This window comes from Lynx rufus, unplaced genomic scaffold (genome assembly GCF_022079265.1).
Source record: "Lynx rufus isolate CCGP_SWC_20201006 ecotype Redwood Valley unplaced genomic scaffold, mLynRuf1.p SCAF_7, whole genome shotgun sequence".
NCBI lineage: Eukaryota > Metazoa > Chordata > Mammalia > Carnivora > Felidae > Lynx > Lynx rufus.
In genome coordinates, this window is record NW_025814889.1 from 55,592,203 (window position 1) to 55,613,026 (window position 20,824).

Below are 20,824 nucleotides of genomic sequence, written 5' to 3' on the forward strand. Positions count from 1 at the left end.
CCCATCCAAATTTAGGTCAGGTAATAGGTTAATTGGGGGAGGGGAGTCAAAAAAATCTATAGTGGCTGTTAAAGTGTAATCAGGCTGATTGTACCCTTCTCAGGATAATTTTACTATACAGATTAAACCGCTTTGTTCTTTATAAAAGGACTAAAGGGTTCAATGTATAACATGACTTGAAATAGTCTCCCTCCACTTACCCAGATCTAGGGTATATACATAGAAACCTAACACCAGTGTTTCATTTTCAATTATTTTTTTCTCAATTAAAATAAAATAAAATAAAATTCATCCTGGAACTAGGTGGGAAATACAGGTAAATCCAGAAGCTGAGGTAACTCTTGGCTATAAATATTCAAGAATCACTGGACAATGTGATTTTTTTCACATACCTGGTCTTGGTATAATACATATTTAAACATATTTCCCTTTAAAAATATTAAAGAGGCAAGGTAGCTGGTGTCCTAAAAGACTGTGAGCTTGGGGAGCAAAGCTGGGTTTGAATCCCAGCTGTGCTACCAGCTACTATGTGATGTTGGTCAAGTAATTTTAAGTCATTTTATCTTCCTGAGAAGAAACCTCCATGTCAGAAAAATTAAGGCAGCATGTTCCTCACAGAAATGCAAAAAATAAATGACAATATATAAGTGAAAAGCCTATGCTGTCATATGTATGTTGACAACCCAGTTAATGTCCACATCCTTCCTTACTAGACAACCTAGATATTAAACTTCCCTTACATATTAGGCACCTACTTATGAAACCTTAAGTTGTGCAAGTTATATTTTTAACTAGGACATTGCCAATTATTTTGGAATTTCATTCTAGTGAGTCCACCATTGTTTCAACCAGCATTAAAAGAAAAAACAAACTATCATAACAATGAGTCATTCTTCAAAATGAGTGGTAGTTGCTATGTGAAAACCAAGTGATATTTAGAGATCCCAATACTGAAAGGATTGTGGTGTACTACCTTCTTCACCACTTATTCATGTGTTCATTCATCATTTACCAAATATTTATTGGTTATCTACAATATGCCAGGCATTGTTCTAGGCACTGATAGAAAAGCGATTCAAAAAGATAATAATGTCTGCTCATATGAAGCTTATATTTTAGTGCAGCAAATAAATAATACAATAAATATTTTATCAAAGGTGACAGGAACTTTGGAAAAAAATAATACGGTAAGAGAGATGGGATTCTGGGGGAGGGATAAAGTTTGAAATTGTAAACAGGACATTCAATGTACTCCTTGGTGTGAGAGGTGAAGAAAGCAAGGAGGTAAAAGAGCAAGACATGTAAATACTAAGAGGAGGGACTTTCAGGAAAAGGGAATGGCCAGTGCAAAGGCCCTGAGGTAAGATTGCAACTGTTGTGTTTGAAGAAAAGCAAGGAAAAGGCCAGTAGGACTGGAATGGACTGACAGAGAGGAAAAGGAGTAAAAGAAGAACTCAAAGTTGTATTGAGGGCCAGATCTTATCTAACCTTGTAGTTCATTATAAGCACTTTGATTCTATTCTGAATGAAGTGTGGAGCCACTGCAGAGTTTTGAGAAGCAGAGTAACATAAACTGACTTACATTTTGATAAGACCACTCTGGCTGCTCTGCTGGATATAGAATGGCAGGCAGTCAGAGTGGAGGCTGAGATACTGGTTGGAAGGCTACTGCAATAATTCACATGAGAGACGATGATTGATTGGACAAGTGTGTTAACGGTGGAAGTGGTGAGAGATGAGTCGAAGTTAAAGGAGCCAACAGGACTTCACGACAGATTGGAAATAGAGGAGTCAAGAAAACTTTCAGTGTTTTTTGCTTCATCAACTGAGAGGATACAGAGTTGATGTCAACTGAGATAAATAAGATCATGGTGTAGGAGTCTTGGAGATGGGAAGAAAATTTGGGCATATTTGAGATTTTTAGTAGATATCGATAAAACTGGCAGAGGAACAGTTGACTATATGTCTGGAATTCAGAGAGTAGGTCTAGGCTCGAAATACAAACTTGAACATTGTCACCACGGAGGTGGTCACTGCACTCAGATGACACACAAACTCACAGCAACACATCCCATAATTTTTTAGAATGTAAATATCACTCAATTAGTAATCACTCCTCTTCTTTTGCATCACGCTAACCTTAAAATAATGCAGCAATTCCTTTTATACAATTGAATCTTTTGGACTCCACCTAAAATGTGGACATTTTACTTGCATTTAAAGTGGCACACCTGGATAATATCAGTTAGGAAGTGAATGTAGACAGGAAAAAGAAGTTAAACCAATATTGGGGCCCTCCAACATTAAAGATTAGAAAATGAGAGCGAAGACACAGCTAAGACAGAGAAGCAGCAGCCAGTGGGGTAAAAGGAAAACCAGGAGAATGTGGTGACCCGAAAGCCAAGAAAAAAAGATGTTCTCAGAAACAAAAAGTGATCAGCAGTGTGAAATGTTGCTAAAGGTCAAACAAAATGAGGCCAGAGAAAAAATATCTTAGCAACGTAAAGGTCTTTGGCAACTTTTCAAAAACACCATAAAAAATTCAAAGTGAAAGAAAAAAATCATAGCATAAGTTGAGAGAGACCAACAAAATTCTGATTTTGACGTTGAGACTTCTTTGAAAATTTTTTAAGTATCAAAATCTTTTTAACATGGGGGATGGGTAGTCTATTCATTGGTAGTTAAGGAATATATACAGTCTGTGTTTTTGATAGTCTACAACTGAAATGATTAACCTATCAAAATTACTCACCGTGCTGAATTAAAATGTGGAAGTGTAGACTTTGTATCCATAACATCATCTTTATCGACATAAAAACCTTTAGTAATGACAACTAATAGTATTTCAAATAAAATTGAATAGAAATTCTGAATATACCAGAAATATATTTCTAGACAATGGTCCATTCCTCTTTGAACAGCATTAGGCACAAAAACTTCAAATATTAAATAATATAAATTACATGTTGGAGTTTATTAGAAATTAATTTGGCTTTTAATGAGTGTATACTTATAGTGCCATCTACTGTTTGGTAGTAAAATCATAACGTGCTGGCAACTAGGAAAGAGAAATAAAATACAGGTATCTTCTTATTATCAGTAATCTCTTTCTGGAAATCAGGTATTCTGTGTAATAACACTAACCTGGAGAATACATCGCATTATTTGAACAAAGAAGAATTATAACTAACATGCTCCACATCAACCCAAAAGTCAATTTTATAAAATGAGTGAGTTTTGTTAAAACTCACTGAAGCATTTGTGTGTATGCACGTATGCATATATCATACATATGTATGTACCAAACTATAGCTTAAAACATTACTTTCTGATTACCAAACAATTATCAATATGGTTGTTTAACAAACAACTGTTTTGCACGCAGTAACATTTGTTGACCACAGATATATTTTTCAAAAAGTTTATAAGTGATTTCAATTTTATTTGGAATGCAAGGCCAAATCTTTTTCCTAATCATCCTGTTTAATATATTATATTTCCTTTAGAACTGTCTCTGGGATATATTGTTAAATGAAAACAGTAAGGTAGAGAAAATTGTGTATAATTTATCATTTATCTAGGAAAAGAGAGAGAGGATATTATGTATTATCATATTATGTATTGTCGTGTTATAATTTTGAAAATGGACAAATAAAAAATGAAAAGTAATACCTTGCAGAAGAAAGAAGAGATTAGATCACAGGAAACAAGGATAGAAGCAAGACTTCCTTAAATATACCTTGCTGAGTAGACTCAAGTACATAATTATAAACCACAATTAAGTATTAAAAGGAATTCTAATAAATAAAGTGAAAAGAATAAAGTTATATTGCGTTTTAGTAGTATGAATAAAAAGTTTATACTTACAGAAACATTGTAATGAGAGATAAATATATTCTATGAAGTTAAGGTGTGAAAAACCAGAAGTCATTTTTGATAGGAAAATATTAAACAGGGAGAGTTCTGTGGGGGGGTGGCCTGTAAGCTTTGGCCTACTGAGGAGACTGAGGACCAAATTCTGTAACTAATGTGTGTTATGCACACTCTTCTCCTCCTCTTTGATAGACAATGACCAGACCTGAATTAAAATATTATCATTAAATTTCAAATATTCATAGACCTCAACCAAATTTGATATTCAACATCTTTTCTTTTTATTCTCTCCTTATTTTTACTTCCTTTGGAATCAACACAAAATATTATATTCATTTCATAAGATTAACTTATAGACTCTAGCAGGACATAGGTCTTTGTGTTTTCATAATAACAGAATGTCATTGTTTTACTGTTTTGTTTTCTTCCCTCTGTGCTTTAAACACTCAGCATCTGTTAGGAAATCAAAGATCATCTCATCTGTCAATACTTCAATTATTCTGTAAGTCATTTATAGAATGGTAAATGGTGAACTTTAAAGATGAGGTTAATAAGTAAAATGAAGAAATTATAAATGCAATTATCTTGATGCTTTCCTCCCTCCCTTCCTTCCTCTCCCCTATGCTTCCCTTGTTCAGTCACTCAGCAAGTATTTATTGGATTTCTGCTGTGTGCAAGCTCTGGGTGTGCAATGCTGAGCAAACTTTGGCCTCATGGAGCTAAGTGTGTACTATAGCAATAGGAATGGTGAGGAGGAAGCCAAGATAAACTACAGAAGCTGATGGTCCTACTAACTATAATATACAGTAATATGTACATACGTAATATATACATGCTATTTATAAAATGGTAAGATAAATCATTAAAAAATTAAAAATTAAATTAAATCACCAAAAAATTAAAACATTTGGAGTGTCTGATAGGTAGTGTCCTGTCAGGTCCAGTCCCTCTGTAGGGCTCATTTCAAAAGGCCAGGTACTCCTTGAAATTTTTCCTTATACTCTGAACTGAAAGTAATTTGTTTTTCCTTTAAAGACCCAAACTCTAAGGGTATCAGGGTGGTTCAGTCAGTTGAATGTATGACTTTGGCTCAGGTCATGATCTCACAGGTTTGTGGATTTTAGCCCCTCATTGGGCTCTCTGCTGCCAGCATGGAGCCCGCTTTGGATCCTCTGTCTCCCCTCTCAGCCACTCCCCCACTCGTTCTTTCTCTTTCTCTCAAAAATAAATAAAACATTTTAAAAAAAGACCCAAACTCTATTACTTGTCCTTTGGTACTCACATTCCTCCACCCACTTTCTGTTAACTCTACTCATATAACATCCTTCAGTAAATCTTTGAGGACAAAACTTGTCTCTTACTCATTCTAGCATCTTCTACATAATAAGAGTTTAAAAAATACTGACCAGACTGCACCTTAAAAAATCGTAATTTGTCTGCCTACAACTAAATGTTACACAAATCAAGTGACTTATTTATCTGTTGTCTTTTAAAGGTGTGGAAAAAATATACTCAATTCAAAAGCAAGTGTGCGTGTATATGTGTGTGTGTGTTTGTACATACACTCATACATCATATAATCATTTGTGTTTTGTACAACTATATATTTCATCTGACGAAATGTTCCAGTCAATATTACTCACAGTTTATAAATGGATCCCTTTAAATTTACAAAGTCACTTCTTGAGCACCCTCAAACAGATCCCACTTGAATGAAAAAAAATCCTTTTTCAAGTTACTGAGCCAATTTGTCATCTTCAATTTATAACATTTTATGAGGAAAAATTAAGTTGTGATAAAAAATTCTTTGGTTATCTGAAACCTAGCAGAAGGTTGTATGGCCAAAGAGTGTGAGGTATACAAAAGAGTGATGTGTTTGAAAGACTGAATCAAAAGTAGACAAAAAAGATAAAAGATTTGCACAATTTTGTTTACTTGGCAAACTAAACAGTATTAGAAAATCTGTCACACCATCTAGAAGTTGAAAATATGCAATAATCACCTTTTGTAGTCCTCTCTGCAAACTGCTTATTCACAAATTTTCTGCAAGAAATGTCTGTGAAGTAAGGTTAATAAAAACCAAGGAAAGTGGCAGGTTGTGAAGAACAAGGTGAGAGAAATAGTCCAGACTATTTTTGTTTTTACGAAATTTATTGTCAAACTGGTTTCCATACAACACCCAGTGCTCATCCCAACGGTGCCCTCCTTAATGCCCAACACCCAATTTACCGCCCCCCCCCCTCAACCCTCAGTTTATTGTCAGTATTTAAGAGTCTCTTATGGTTTGCCTCTTTCCCTCTCTGTCACTTTTTTTTCCCCATTCTCCTCCCCCTTGGTCTTCTGTTGAGTTTCTCAGGATCCACATATGAGTGAAACATAATGTATCTGTCTTTCTCTGTCCGACTTACTTCACTTAGCATAAAACTCTCCAGTTCCATTCACGTTGCTACAAAAGGCCAGATTTCATTCTTTCTCATTGCCAAGTAGTATTCCATTGTGTATATAAACCACAATTTCTTTATCCATTCATCAGTTGATGGACATTTAGGCTCTTTCCAAAATTTGGCTATTGTTGAGAGTGCTGCTATAAACATTGGGGTACAAGTGCCTCTATGCATCAGCACTCCTGTATCCCTTGGGTAAATTCATAGCAGTGCTATTGCTGGGTCATAGGGTAGATCTATTTTTAATTTTTTGAGGAACTTCTACACTGTTTTCCAGAGCGGTTGCACCAGTTTGCATTCCCACCAACACTGCAAGAGGGTTGCCGTTTCTCCACATCCTCGCCAGCATCTATAGTCTCCTGATTTGTTCATTTTAGCCACTCTGATTGATGTGAGGTGGTATCTCAGTGTGGTTTTGATTTATATTTTCCTGATGAGGAGTGACGTTGAGCATCTTTTCATGTGCCTGTTGGCCATCTGGATGTCTTCTTTAGGGAAGTGTCTATTCATGTCTTGTGCCCATTTCTTCACTGGATTATTTGTTTTTCACGTGTGGAGTTGGTGAGTTCTTTATAGATTTTGGATACTAGCCCTTTATCTGATATGTCATTTGCAAATATCTTTTCCCATTCCATCAGTTACCTTGTAGTTTTGTTGATTGTTTCCCTTGCAGTGTGAAGCTTTTTATCTTGATGAGGTCCCAATAGTTCATTTTTGCTTTTAATTCCCTCGCTTTTGGAGATGTGTCAAGTAAGAAATTGCTGCGGCTGAGGTCAGAGAGGTTTTCTCCTGCTTTCTCCTCTAGGGTTTTGATGGTATCCTGTCTCACATTCAGGTCCTTCATCCATTTTGAGTTTATTTTTGTGAATGGTGTAAGAGAGTGGTCTGATTTCAGTCTTTTGCATGTTGATGTCCAGTTCTCCCAGCACCATTTATTAAAGAGATTATCTTTTTTCCATTGGATATTCTTTCCTGCTTTGTCAAGGATTTAGTTGGCCATACATTTGTGGGTCCAGTTCTGGAATCTCTATTCTGTTCCATTGGTCTATGTGTCTGTTTTTGTGCCAATACCATGCTGTCTTGATGATTACAGCTTTGTAGTAGAGGCTAAAGTCTGGGATTGTGATGCCTCCCACTTTGGTCTTCTTCTTCAATATTACTTTGGCTATTCGGGGTCTTTTGTGGTTCCATACACATTTTAGGATTGCTTGTTCTAGCTTCAAGAAGAATGATGGTGCAACTTTGATTGGGATTGCGTTGAATGTGTAGATAGCTTTGGGTAGTATTGACATTTTAACAATATTTATTCTTCCAATCAGAAGAATGGAATGTTTTTCCATTTCTTTGTTTCTTCTTCAATTTCCTTTATAAGCTTTCTATAGTTTTCAGCATACAGATCTTTTGCATCTTTGGTTAGGTTTATTCCTAGGTATTTTATGCTTCTTGGTGCAATTGTGAATGGGATCAGTTTCTTTATTTGTCTTTCTGTTGCTGCATTATTAGTGTATAAGAATGCAACTGATTTCTGTACATTAATTTTGTATCCTGCGACTTTGCTGAATTCATGTATCAGTTCTAGCAGACTTCTGGTGGAGTCTATCGGGTTTTCCATGTACAGTATCATGTCATCTGCAAAAAGTGAAAGCTTGACTTCATCTTTGCCAATTTTGATGCCTTTGATTTCCTTTTGTTGTCTGATTGCTGATGCTAGCTCTTCCAACACTATGTTAAACAACAGCGGTGAGGGTGGACATCCCTGTCATGTTCCTGACCTCAGGGGGAAAGCTCTCACTTTTTCCCCATTGAGGATGATATTAGCTGTGGGCTTTTCATAAGTGGCTTTTATGATGTTTAAGTACGTTCTTTATATCCCGACTTTCTCAAGGGTTCTTATTAAGGAAGAATGCTGAATTTTGTCAAGTGCTTTTTCTGCATCAATTGACAGGATCATATGGTTCTTATCTTTTCTTTTACTAATGTGATGTACCACGTTGATTGATTTGCGAATGTTGAACCAGCCCTGCAGCCCAGGAATGAATCCCACTTGATCATGGTGAATAATTCTTTTTATATGCTGTTGAATTTGATTTGCTAGTATCTTGTTGAAAATTTTTGCATCCATATGCATCAGGGATATTGGCCTGTAGTTCTCTTTTTTTGCTGGGTATCTGCCTGGTTTGGGAATCAAAGTAATGCTGGCTTCATACAATGAGTCTGGAAGTTTTCCTTACCTTTCTATTTTTTGGAACAGCTTGAGAAGGATAGGTATTATCTCTGCTTTAAATGTCTGGTAGAATTCCCCAGAGAAGCCGTCTGGTCCTGGACTCTTATTTGTTGGGAGATTTTTGATAACTGATTTAATTTCTTCACTGTTTATGGGTCTGTTCAAATTATCTATTTCTATCTGTTTGAGTTTTGGAAGTGTGTGGTTGCTTAGGAATTTGTCCATTTCTTCCAGGTTGTCCAGTTTGTTGGCATATAATTTTTCATAGTATTCCCTTATAATTGCTTGCATTTCTGAGGGATTTGGTTGTAATAATTCCATTTTCATTCATGATTTTATCTATTTGGGTCCTCTCCCTTTTCTTTTTGAGAGGCCTGGCTAGAGGTTTATCAATTTTGTTTATTTTTTCAAAAAACCAACTCTTGGTTTCATTGATCTGTTCTACTGTTGTTTTAGATTCTATATTGTTTATTTCTGCTCTGCTCTTTATTATTTCTCTTCTTCTGCTGGGTTTGGGGTGTCTTTGCTGTTCTTCTTCTAGTTCCTTTAGGTGTTCTGTTAGATTTTGTATTTGGGATTTTTCTTGTTTCTTGAGATAGGCCGGGATTGCAATGTATTATTCTCAGGACTGCCTTCACTGTATCCTAAAGTGTTTGGATTGTTGTATTTTCATTTTCATTTGTTTCCATATATTTTTTTAATTTCTTCTCTAATTGCCTGGTTGACCCATTCATTCTTTAGTAGGATATTCTTTAACCTCCATGCTTTTGGAGGTTTTCCAGACTTTTTCCTGTGGTTGATTTCAAGTTTCATAACATTGTGGTCTGAAAGTGTGCATGGTATTATCTCAATTCTTGTATACTTATGAAGGGCTATTTTGTGACCCAGTATGTGATCTATCTTGGAGAATGTTCCATGTGCACTCGAGAAGAAAGTCTATTCTGTTGCTTTGGGATACAGAGTTCTAAATATATGTGTTATGTCCATCTGATCCAATGTCTCATTCAGGGCCCTTGTTTCTTTATTGATCCTGTGTCTAGATGATCTATCCATTATTGTAAGTGGAGTATTAAAGTCTCCTGCAATTAGCAGATTCTTATCAATAAGGTTGCTTATGTTTATGATTGTTTTATATATTTGGGGGCTCTCGAATTTGGTGCATAGACATTTATAATTGTTAGCTCTTCCTGATGGATAGACCCTGTAATTATTCTATAATGCCCTTCTTCATCTCTTGTTACAGCCTTTAATTTAAAGCCTAGTTTGTCTGATATAAGTATGGCTACTCCAGCTTTCTTTTGACTTCCATAGCATGATAGATAGTTTTCCATCCCCTCACTTTCAATCTGAAGGTGTCCTCAGGTATAAAATGAGTCTCTTGTAGACAGCAAACAGACAGGTCTTGTTTTTTTATCCATTCTGATACCCTATGTCTTTTGGTTGGAGCATTTAGTCCATTTACATTCAGTGTTATTATTGAAAGATATGGGTTTAGAGTCATTGTGATGTCTGTAGGTTTCATGCTTGTAGTGGTGTTTCTGGTACTTTGTGGTCCTTACAACATTTCACTCATAGAGTCCCCTTAGGATCTCTTGTAGGGCTGGTTTAGTGGTGATGAATTCCTTCAGTTTTTGTTTGGGAAAACCTTTATATGTCCTATTCTGGATGACAGACTTTCTGGGTAAAGGATTCTGAGCTGCATATTTTTTCTGTTCATCACATTGAAGATTTCCTGCCATTCCTTTCTGGCCTGCCAAGTTTCAGTAGTTAGGTCTGCTGCTACCCTTATGTGCCTACCTTTGTATGTTAAGGCCCGTTTATCCCTAGCTGCTTTCAGAATTCTCTCTTTATCCTTGTATTTTGCCAGTTTCACTATGATATGTCATGCAGAAGATTGATTCAAGTTACATCTGAAGGGAGATCTCTGTGCCTCTTGGATTTCAATGCTTGTTTTCTTCCCCAGATCAGGGAAGTTCTCAGCTATGATTTGTTCAAGTACACCTTCAGCCCCTTTCTCTCTCTTCTTCTTCTTCTTCTGGAATTCCTATGGTACGGATATTATTCTGTTTGATTGCATCACTTAGTTCTCTAATTCTCCCCTTGTACTCCTGGATTTTTTTTTTATCTCTTTTTTTCTCAGACTCCTCTTTTTGTGTAATTTTATCTTCTAATTCACCTATTCTCTCCTCTGCCTCTTCAATCTGCACTGTGGCCGCCTCCATTTTATTTTGCACCTCGTTTACAGCATTTTTTAATTCATTATGACTATTTTTTAGTCCCTTGATCTCTGTAGCAATAGATTCTCTGCTGTCCTCTATGCTTTTTTCAAGCCTAGCAATTAATTTTATGACTATTATTCTAAATTCTTGTTCTGTTATATTCCCTAAATCAGTTTTAATCAATTCGTTAGCTGTCACTACTTCCCGGAATTTCTTTTGAGGAGAATTCTTTTATTTCATCATTTTGGCTAGTTTTCTGTCCCTTATGCATTTTAAAAGCTTGTTGTGTGCTCTGCACCTGTGACCCCTGCTATATTAAAGGAGGGTCATACACTGTCCAGGGCCTGGCTCTTCAGGAGGTGTTTTTCAGGGATTGTTACTTGATCTCTGTTGTTGTGACTTTGGTTATATTGTTACCCTACTCTTAGTAATAGTTTGGACCCTCCACCAGATGTGCTTTGATTTGTTCCTTGGAGTAGCCCCTTCACACCTGCATGCCTCTGTCTTCTTTAGTTCAGCCCCAGCCTCCCTAGCATCCCGAATGGCTTGCACATTTTATCTCTTCCAGTACAAGTTCAGAAGTCCGGATCTCTTGTCTCCATCTTGCACAGGCCCTCCCTGCAGGTCTCAGAGGCCGACATTAATTTATTTTAGAACTCTTAAGTTGAGGGGTCAGAAAGCACAAAAGGATGTCCAGCTAAAATGAAACTGGAAGCTGTGAACTGGTAAACCTCACACATGCGTGCTAGTCCAGACTATTAGAACAACCATAAGGTGGTTAGTCCTAGAACCCAAAGGGCTTAATGTGAATTTAGAACTGTAATCACAGGGACTACGATATTGGCTATGTAAAAATCTGACCCAAAATAAGTGCTTTCTAAAAGCTGAAGAGAGTAACGTCTAGTGAGGCAGCAATTCTGGTTAGGATTTTTCATTTTCATTAAAAGCCACAAATAGCTTATAGTAGTAGTTTAGGATTTAGTTAATAAATTAAGACAGAGTAGGAATTTATTACATTCAGGGAGAAGGAAGGATGAAGACGTCTAAGAGTGTTTGAGATGACATTTGTAATATTTTCTGAACACTGGGTTCAGGTTTGCAGGACATTGTTCTTAGTTAAACTAATAGACTTTTCTTTCTCATTTCACTCAATTCTGATTTTTTAATTCAAAAATGTGGGTTATTGTTGCCTCTTAGGAATTCAAAGCACTCTATTGAAGAGTTTTTAAATGTAGGATCCTTAGTTATGTTTGTATCATTGGAGTTTCTTCTGTTGTGATCAGGGCTTCCAACAGCAAATCAAAATTAGTTGATAGCAGATCATGTTGGTGATAGGATCTGACATAATGAAATATAAAGTCTCTATATAAAAAGATCTATATATAATTTATAAATATAAGTAATACTAATAAGTTTATAATTTGATTTAGGTAACATAAATTAAAATGCTTTTTTGTATCAGCTTGTTAATTAAACTCTAAGTACTTTATCATCTTTATATTGCTTACATATCTTGTATACATTCTCAGTAAGTGCACATTGAATTGAATTGGTTTCTACTTAAACCTTAAGCAAACAAGACTCCTAATTTGGTTGTCTTTTCTTACATATGATAATCAAATAATTCACACATATTTTTGGCAGGATTTGTGAGAAAAGTATAATCTGGCTATGGGATTACATTTTACATTCCTCCAGATTTGTATTATCTCATGAATACTAATTTTTTTTCAGTTTACTTTTTATTTTGTATCCCTTAAAATTGAAATAGCCAATGACATTTATGACATTCAAGGTCTTGAGATTATGTATTATAAAAGAAAAAATATATACAGACATGGTCATTAAACCCCAGTCTTTGGAGTTTTGACCTTTATGCCACCTGATATATTATCAAGACAACATAAAATATCTTTTGAAAACACTAATGTGATACTAAAATATATTGACATTGAAAAATAGACATTTGATGCATCTTTGATATAGTGATAAGCAAATGTTAAAGTTATTAGCTGTATTCATTATTTGTACATTCAAAGAGGATATTTATCATGGATTTAAGTAGTCAAGATTATATAAACCAGGCAGAATAAATTTCTTGAAGTAATCCAGTGGTTTTCTGTGCCTCATCACTACTAGGTTAAGAGCCAAGGCAAAGTGTTAATTGATGTTAAGGCAATGAAGCCAAAAACCCAATACTCCGTTGACACTAGTTCTCTTTCTGATTCTTACAACAAGAAAGAGGAAATTTACCTGAAGAAAAGGAGACAATTTTAGGGGCTTCTGGGAGGCTCAGTCAGTTGGGAGTCTAACTCTTGACTTTGGCTTAGGTGCTGATCTCAAGGTAGGGAGATTGACCCCTTTGTCAAACTCTGTGCTGACAGCATGGAGCCTGCCTGGGATTCTCTCTCACCCTCTCTCTCTGCCCCTCCCTTACTCACTGTCTCTCTCACTCTCTCAAAATAAATAAATAAACTTTAAAAAGGGGGGGCACATGGGTCGCTCAGCCAGTTAAGTGCCCAAATTGGGCTCAGGTCATGATCTCACAGTTCATGAGTTCAAGCCCCGCATCGGGCTCCCTGCTGTCAGCAAACAGCCCACTTTGGATTCTGTCTCCCTCTCTCTTTGCCCCTCCCCAGCTCATGTGCCCATACATGCATGCTCTCTCTCTCTTTCTCTCTCTCTCTCTCTCAAAAATAAATAAACACTTATAAATAAATAAATAAATAAATAAATAAATAAATCGAGTAATTTTAAAGACCTAGATATGCTCTCACTAAGACCTTGCAAAATTGAAGACAAATTAAAAATTAAAAAATCATAAGATGGAAAAAACATGTTGTGTAATAGCTAATTGCTGCAGGTTGAGCTGATGAGCCCAAGAAAGCAGAATTCCTCACAAAACAAAATAAGCAAACAAAAAAACTGCACTTCTCTTTAGAGAAGATACCTCACTATATTGGTATGATTATAAAGATGAGTTTCCCCCATCGATCTTTTTAGGCAGAAAAAATTTAAAGAAGAACAGAAAGTATTAAATTGTGATGCATAATGAAGTATGCAAGCACTATTGGTTGCCTATACAAAATTAATTCCCTACTTCTTCCATGCTTACAATATTTTGAGAATTTGAATTCCTATGCAAAAGTGGGCATATCCCTAACTCAGAAGTAAATCTTCCCTATCTAAGTCAGTGATGCATGAGGGCTGGGGCTTCCTATAGGTATGTGAGGGAGTTCTGAGTGGAGGCTTCTGGGAAAGATTTCTCTTCCCTTAAGAATAAGAAACTGGAGGAGACAATCTCTCTGTACTTCTCAATGTTGTGTTTAATTATGATGCTGAGAACTGCTGCAGATATTTTGTAAAGAGAGGTAGCCTGGGAAAGAAAGCAATACACTAAGGATTGTAGATAAGAAAAACAAACTCTAAAGAACCAGGGTACTTTATGGTGTCATTGAACCTTTAACTCCAGCTAAAACCTCCCTATCTCTGGACTTCATGTATGAGGTAATAAACATTTTAGTGACTTAAGCTATTTTGCATAGGGTTTTCTGTACCTACTAAAAGCATCTTGATATATAAAGCAACAAGAATTTTGAATCTTTTCCTGGAAGGTAAAATAGATAACTACTTTGGGAGTTACAGAATTATGGAGAAGTATCTTGCAAAATAGTTGAGGATTGGGAGGAATAGATGAGCAAGAAATCAGCAAGGAGAATCCTAAGAAGGTTGTGCAGTGATAACTTCCATATGGCAGAGGTGGCTGGGAAGTTTTTGTGCTGAGCACTCTAACAATGTTCTATAACCCCAAACTGTCAGTAAAACTCAGGAAAACTACAACAACCTTGTGCTATTGGTGCTTTGAGAAATAAATGGAAAGAATACCTAACAATTAGTAATATGTTGCAGAGGAAGGACAGTAAACACCATAACAAGTTAAAAAGTGTTACATCTCCTGATAACCAGGATACATACACCTCACCATGCAAATTTTTCAAACCATTGGAAAGGTAGATGCAGGGGCTTTTAAAAAATATATACTGGAAAATAAAAATTAAAGGAATACTAAAAGATATTGTATTAGTACATAAAAATTCAAACAAATTTTAAGTGTATGTTACATAACACAATAAATAATATTGATAATTTTATTATATATCATAATATATTATTTATTTATAAATATCCAAGGGCAAGGATCTCCTTTCCTACACTCTCCTCAAAGGCTTTGCCCTCCTACCCTGATTCTCCATTTCCCACCATTGACTTCCTTATCATGGGAAACCTTTCCCTAAACCAGCTGCCCCAGAGGCCACAGTCCACTTCTTTTGGAAATGAGGATTTCCTAAAACTGAAACCAGTTCACTGGAGACCTGAATGTGAGCTGACAGTGAAATGTTTTTTCCCCTTAATTTTTACCAGTTCCACATGATTCCAACCATCACCTTGGACCACCAAGCCTTGAGTGGTGTTGCCAATTGTCTTCCTTCCAGGCAGGGATTTTGTAGCTTTTTGAAAGAAAGAAAATTGTGTGTGTGTGTGTGTGTGTGTGTGTGTGTGTGTGTGTCTGTATGCCTGTCTATCTCTCACATTCATGCTTTGTCTTCTATTATCTTTGTTGAAACTAGAGGATGGGCAGGTTGTGGGTAGAGGAAAAGAGGAGCAAGAAGATTTTGTTGTCTTAAAATGAGAGCTCCCTTTTACTCTCTTTTATTTCTTCTGAGAGCTTTGGATTTGGAGGCCTGACTACTAGGCCACGGATTGCCTGAGTATAAAACCTGGAGATAGTTTTATATTGCTTGGGTGATGCCCAAGCAACAGCTTTTTGTCTCTGGTCAACTGCCTTCCTCAGAGAGAAGTGAATTGGTTGTTAGCTTCTGAGTTTTACCAAATAAAGTAGAATCCAAGAAGAAAGAAAGAAAAAAAATACATATATATAATACATATTATTATATATAATATACTATATTAGCAATATATATAATTATATATAAGATATGTATATAATTATTGTATATAAAAATAAATTTATGTATGTTTATTCACTAGGATATACTACAAATATCTGTTAGCATAACTTATTTAAATTCAAATCAAGAAATGACATTCATTATGCAAGTACTATATATTATGTGATATGGATAATATAAGTTGAAAAAGGCACTGTTCCTGTGTTTCAGGAATTGATAGGAATGGGGAAGGCAAACACATGCACAACATGCAACAATGTGTGCAAAAAATAAGTATAAAAAAAATAATTTTAAGAGTGTAGAGAAAGGAGCAAATAACTACAAATGGATATTTTGAAAGGGCCTCATTAAGCAGAACCTTGAATATCAGCAAATGAGGATGAAGAAATAGACCTACCAGGTAAAGAACAAAAGATAAAGTTATGTAATAAAGGAATGAAGAGTATTCTTAGGAAACAATTTTATGTTGGTAGACAGTCCAGATGTCAATTTAAGGAAGGTCAAAGAGATTTTTATGTGTATGTTGGTAAGCCATGGAGGTTTTTGAGGAAAAGAATAACACAATGAGATGTATTTAAGGAAGTTAACTCTGACACAGTGAATGGTTGAATTGGCATTGGATAAGGCATACAAGAATAATAGTTTGCAGTATCTACGTGTGGGGTCCAGTTTAGAATGATAACAGTGGAAATAAAAAGAAAAAGATGATGTAGGAAAAATTTTGAATATAGAATGGACAAAAAGAGGCACACAAATTTAATTCTAGGATTTTCAGCTAGATGACCTGAGAGAACTGTGATGCCATTGACTAAGATCATGAACATAAAAGTATAGAGAAGGACAGTAATATAAGGGATTTCTTAGAAATATCCATGTGAAGATGACAATAGGCAAAGGAGAGAATAATCAAAAGAAGAGAAGCCAGGGATAAAGATGACAATTTAATAGTAATTCATTCAGATGAGACTATGAACTCAGATAAATTACAAAGAGGAAGAATGTAAATGGGGGGAGGAGAGCAAGGATGAGGAATGTCTAAATTTAAGATAGAAATATCCTGTTTGAAAATAGTGGCATAAAATTGGCATTTCTGCCTTCCTTTCCTGGAAATCATCCAAAACCAATGAAGAAAAAGAGAAACAAAACACTAAAGTTGTTTTTGGCAAAACTAGAAGACAGTTAAAACTCCAAATCATAAAATAGGTTAAAGAGCTTTCAAAATCAATGAGGATCAAGCAGGCAAATGCTCACAAAGAAACAGAGGGGGTTGGGGCAAATGTTGCAACTGTATAGCTCAAAAGATCCAAAATAAAAGTACATTTCCTGGAACAGAGGCACACACACAAAGGTACAAAAACTTATATCCCAGGTCTACAACAATAGTTAGAAGGAACATGGGGGCGCCTGGGTGGCGCAGTCGGTTAAGCGTCCGACTTCAGCCAGGTCACGATCTCGCGGTCCGTGAGTTCGAGCCCCGCGTCAGGCTCTGGGCTGATGGCTCAGAGCCTGGAGCCTGTTTCCGATTCTGTGTCTCCCTCTCTCTCTGCCCCTCCCCCGTTCATACTCTGTCTCTCTCTGTCCCAAAAATAAATAAACGTTGAAAAAAAAAAATTTAAAAAAAAAAAAATAGTTAGAAGGAACATGCATTAACTGCAGGAATTCAGTTTGGTTCCAAATATTGGTGAAGGCAAAGCCAAATGAGAAGTCATACAAAGGGGCCATTTTCAATGAAGCAATCTGTCTCTATAGCAGTGGAAGAGAGATTTTATATTGTTAAACAAATAAACAAACAAAACTTATGGTTACCTATCCAGCTATTCTGCCACAAAGTGTTGGTCCTCTCTCACTCCCTAAAACTCCTGCAAATAACTGGGGAAATGATCTGTTTCACTGATAAATTTTAAAAAATAAATTTGTTCAGGAGTCACATAAAGTACTAGATGGAGAAGGAGAAGAAGCAGAAGAAGAAGGGAAAAGGAAAATCAACTAACAAGTTAAGAACACTCACTAGAATAATGTTACCAAGGAGCAAACAAAAATTACCACCAGATATTTAACATACATGAGCAAATCTTAACTAAGCAATTACCTCTATAATACAAGAACATGGAGCAGAGATAGGAATAGTCTGAGCAATAATATCTATTGGCTTTCTAGGTTTCACTGTATGAGCTCACCACATGTTCACCTTGGGAATAGACATTGATACATGAGCATACTTCACATCAGCTACCATAATCATTGCTATTTCCATAGGAATAAAAGTATTTAGCTGACTCACCACCCTTCATGGAGTCAACATTGAATGATCCCCCGCTATACTATGAGCCTTAGGCTTTATTTTCCTATTTACCATAGGAGGCTTACCAGGCACTGTATTAGCAAACTCTTCACTAGACATTGCTCTTCATGACACATACTAGTAACTCACTTCTACTACATACTATCAATAAGAGCAGAATTAGCTATTATAAGAAGGTTCATCCATTGATTGCCCCTATTTTCAGGATACACTCTTTGATAACACCTGAGCAAAAATCCACTATACAATTATATTTGTAGGTGGTAACACAACCTTCTTTCCTCAACATTTCCTCATATTGTCTGGAATACCTTGACGTTACTCTGACTACCCAGACACATATGCAACTTGAAACACAATTTCTTTTATAGGCTCATTTATTTAACTAACAGCAGTAATATTAATAATTCTTTGAGTTTGAGAAGTTGGGTGAAGAAATAGAAAGTGATAGAATATAAGCTGGGAGAAATCAGAAAAGAGAAAATATAAAATCATTCACAGAACAAAATGAGTTGAAAGGAGCACAAGGGAAAATAGGTACTGCTAAAAATACAGTTGAAGACATAGAAGATAAAAATAAAGTGTGTCAGGGCACCAGGATAGCTCAGTCAGTTGAACTTCCAACTTCAGCTCAGGTCATGATCTTGCAGTTTGTGAGTTGGGGCTCCACATTAGGCTTGCCTCTCTCAGACAGTCAGCGCAAAGCCTGCTTCAGATCCTATGTCTCCCACTCTCTACCCTTACCCCACTTGTGTTCTCTCAAAGATAAATAAACAAAAAAATGTTTAATTCTTTTTACTATGTTTATTTTTTGTAAATTTGAAAATTCTATTTCATTTTATTCTATTTTATCATATACATTTTTTTAATTTTTAAACTTTTTCTTACATTTTTTCTTTTCTTTCCTTTTTTTCTCTATTATATCAAGCTTTTCTCAACAACCAGACCAAAACACCTAGGATCTTGTCTCCTTTACTTGATTTTTTGTGTTGTTTTTAAGTTTTTAATTTTAATTTTGTATTTTATTAATTCTTTTTTCTTCCTCCAAAATGACAAAAAGAAGAATTCACCCAAAAAGAAAGAATAGGAAAAAATGATACCCGGGGGCTTAATCAACACAGATATAAGTAGGATGTCTGAACTATAATTTAGAGCTACAATAATAAGAATACTAGCTGGGGTTGAAAAAAAGCATAAAATACCTTTGTATAGAGATAAAAGAAGTAAAATGTAGTCAGGACAAAACTAAAAATGCTATAACCGAGATGCAATCTCAAATGCATGCCACAGCAGCAAGGATGGATGAAACAGAGCAGAGAATCAGTGATATAGAAGACAAAATTATGGAGAATAATGAAGCAAAAAAAAAGAGGAAAATTAAGGCAAAAGAGCATGATACAAGAATTAGAGAACTCAGTGACTTATTAAAAAGGAATAACATCTGAATTAGAGGATTCCCAGAAAATGAAGAGATAGAAAAAGGGTTAGAAGGTTTATGTGAGCAAATTATAGTGGAAAACTTTCCTAATCTTCAGAAAGACAGAGACATCAAAATCCAAGAAGTACAGAGAACTCCCATTAGATTCAACAAAAATCAATCATCACCAAGGCATAGCATAGTCAAATTCACAAAATACACAGACAGGGAAAGAATTATGAAAGCAGCAAGGAAGAAAAGTCCTTAACCTATAAGGGAAAACAGAACAGGTTTGCAGCAGCCTATCCACAGAAACTGGGCAGGCTAGAAAGGAGTGACAGGATATATTCAATGTGCTGAATTGGAAAAATATGCAGCCAAGAATTCTTTATCCAGCAAGGCTGTCATTCAAAGTAGAAGGAGAGATAAAGAACATCCTTTATTGATAAAAACCCCTCAAGAAAGTAGAGATAGAAGGATCATAGCTCAAGATTTAAAAGCCATATATGAAAGACCCACTGCTAATATCATCCTCAGTGGGGAAAAACTGATAGCTTTGTGTCAGGAACACGACAAGGATGTCCATTCTCATCATTGTTATTCAACATAGTGTTGGAAGTCCTAGCCTCAGCAATCAGACAACACAAAGAAATAAAAGGCATTCAAATCGGCAAGGAGGAATATTCACTCCTCTGAGACAATATGATACTCTATGTGGAAAACCCAAAAGATTCCACCAAAAAACTGCTAGAACTGATCCATGAATTCAGCAAAGTCGCATGATATAAATATCAATGTGCAGAAATTGGCTGCATTTCTCTATACCAATAATGAAGTAGCAGAAAGAGAAATCAAGGAATCAATTCCATTTACAATTGCACCAAAAACCATAAAATACCTAAGAATAAGCCTAACCAAAGAAGTGAAAAATCTATACACTGAAAACTATAGAGAGCTTATGAAAGACATTGAAGAAGACACACAAAAAAAATGGAAAAACATTCTATGCTCATGGATTGGAAGAACAAATATTGTTTAAATGTTGATACTACACAAAGCAATCTACATATTCAGTTCAATCCTTATCAAAGTAACACCAGCATTCTTCACAGCGCTAGAACAAACAATCCTAAAATTTGTATGGAACCACAAAAGACCCTGAATAGACAAAGCAATCCTGAAAAAGAAAACCAAAGCTTGAGGCATCACAATCCTGTACTTCAAGCTGTATTACAAAGCTGTAATCATCAAGACAGTATGGTACTGGCACAAAAACAGACACTTTGAACAACAGAACAGAATAGAAAACCCAGAAAGGACCCACAAATATATGCCCATATAATCTTTTACAAAAGAGGAAAGAACACCCAATGGA

General features: G+C 35.7%; 1 pseudogene; it reads left to right on the forward strand.

Annotated features, from left to right (window-relative positions):
• The first annotated feature begins 1,692 nt into the window (after positions 1–1,692).
• LOC124501871 (cytochrome c oxidase subunit 1-like) lies at positions 1,693–18,447 on the forward strand (annotated as a pseudogene).
• The last annotated feature ends 2,377 nt before the right edge of the window (positions 18,448–20,824 follow it).